Source organism: Euprymna scolopes, chromosome 46 (assembly GCF_053919585.1).
Source record: "Euprymna scolopes isolate OS-2025 chromosome 46, ASM5391958v1, whole genome shotgun sequence".
Lineage (NCBI taxonomy): Eukaryota > Metazoa > Mollusca > Cephalopoda > Sepiida > Sepiolidae > Euprymna > Euprymna scolopes.
This window is the reverse complement of record NC_136527.1, coordinates 95826378-95828553: the sequence shown is the minus strand read 5'-3', so window position 1 is coordinate 95828553 and position 2176 is coordinate 95826378.

The window sequence follows — 2176 nt, the reverse complement described above, 5'->3', positions numbered from 1 at the left end:
CCGACTTTCTGGCAAATGTAGCATTTTTCTTCTTATAAGGGCAATCTGATTCCCAATGTCTTTCTGTGCATCTCTTACAGTTATATCTAGGGAGAGACTTGTTATATTCTTTACTATAATTATAATTATCATATTTGGAATATCTCGTTCCATTTTGACTGCTTTTGTTTGTATAGTTCTTGGTTGGTGTGTACGGTTTTCTAACCTTTCTTACATATGCCACTCCGGATTCTTCTATCTTTTTTTAATCCTTTTTTAGTGTAATGGCCCTTTCACAATCCTCTGCTAATATCTGAAGTGTTAAACCTTGCTCAGATTCCAGCTTAGACAACACTAAGTATTTCTGTATTTTTCGTGGAAACTAACCCTTGTGCGAAAATTAGGCATTTGAAATCTTCTACTGTTAGTTAAAATTATCACAGTTTTTATTGACAACTGATGCGTATGTCAAATAATCTTGGTTGTCCATCTTCCTTAGATTAATACACAACCATCTCTTATAAAAAAAAAGAGATGTATTCGGATCAAATAATTCTTTTAGTAATTTTACAGCTTCCATGAAATCTAATTCCGTAGTTTTTTTAGGTAATATGTAATCTACGAATTTACTGTGTTCTGCTACACCCAACTATCTGAGTAAGCGACTCACTTTCTGGCTATTTGGCCAAATTTTGCAGTCCAGTTGAAAGACATCCTCGTATCTTGTATAGTATGCTTCAAAATTCTTTTCTTCCTCCGGCACATAATTAAATGTGTCCATACTATTAAAAATAGTTGTATTGGAGAAATTAGCACTGTCGACATTTTCTCGGTTATTCATTTAGTAGTTCCAGTGTTTTAGCAAAACGTTCATTTTGCCTATCTTCATGTTCAAATTGTAATTTCTTCTGCCTTTCTTCTTGTTCAAATTGTAATTTCTTCTGCCTTTCTTCTTGTTCCAGTTGCCATTTCAATAATTTCTCATCTCTTCCTTCATCTCGCTCGGCTTGTGCCTGTTGTTGTGTCTGCAAAAATTTCATTAACATTCTAGATAAATCTTCCGTTTTTTTAGTGTATTCTAAAATATAAAATGGCCTGTGTTACAACAAAAAACTGTTCAGAGTTCCTGTTTTCAATAAATAATTATATCGCTGCTCGAATAATATTTTCTCACTTCGCTAGCGAGTCAAGCTCATCCAACCACAAAATAAAAAAACTGAGGCTTTTACTGAAACCAAATACGATGGACTTTTCCGTTTTAGGCTCTTCCTAATAAGTAACAGCAGAACTTAAGCACAACTCTTTCCACAAAAAAAATTTTTTAACTCGAGTCACAATTGTAAAAATAAAATGTATGAACTACATTTAATTCTTTCTTTTGTTTTTTGTTTTTTTCTTAGGTGACGTTTTACTGTCTTATATCCGTTATCCAGTGACAACTTCAGTTTAAAAAAAAATTCTTTCCTTGATTTTAGTTTAATCGTGGTATTTTTTAATACCGAAGAGAAAAAAAATTTTGGTTCACTAAAAAGTCTTTAGTTGATGTTTTGCTAACGCAATTAGGGAATCCACTGGTGAACTTTTTTTCCCGTATGTTACTTTCTTGTAAGTTTGCTCTTCGTAATTTAGTAATACGAATCTGTTTGTCGTTTTACAACAAAACAAAAATTCACTTTTACAGTTTGTTGGGTTTTTGTTCTCAAGATGGATTCCAAGAGAAACGGCGTAAATTGTCGCTTTTGCCACGTTTGAATTTTTTTTTCTTTTTTTTTCCTTTGGTTTTGGTTTGTCTTTTTTTTTTCGACTAGTATTTTAGTAAATAAAATACTATTAATCGAGGTTACTTTTTTTTAAACCTTAATGCAGTTTTTGTTCTTGGAACTTGGGAAACAACTTTCTTTCTTTTAGTATTGTACTTCCGCGTGGAAAATATTTTACCTCTTTCCAATGTTCGCTGAATTACTAATTTTTTCCGCTTGAGTCGAACTTCTCGTTAGCGTGAAATTCGTTTTTATGACTATTTCGTTCGTCAAAACTTGTATTCCTTAGAAAGGTCAACCGTTGCGTTATACTTTTTTTTTTAGTGAGTTCTTTCCCTTTCTTCGTCAGGCTGTTATATTTGACGTTCATCCTCGTCGCCAACTGTTATGTTTGACGCTCATCTTCGTCGCCAACTGTTATGTTTGCAGGTTGAACC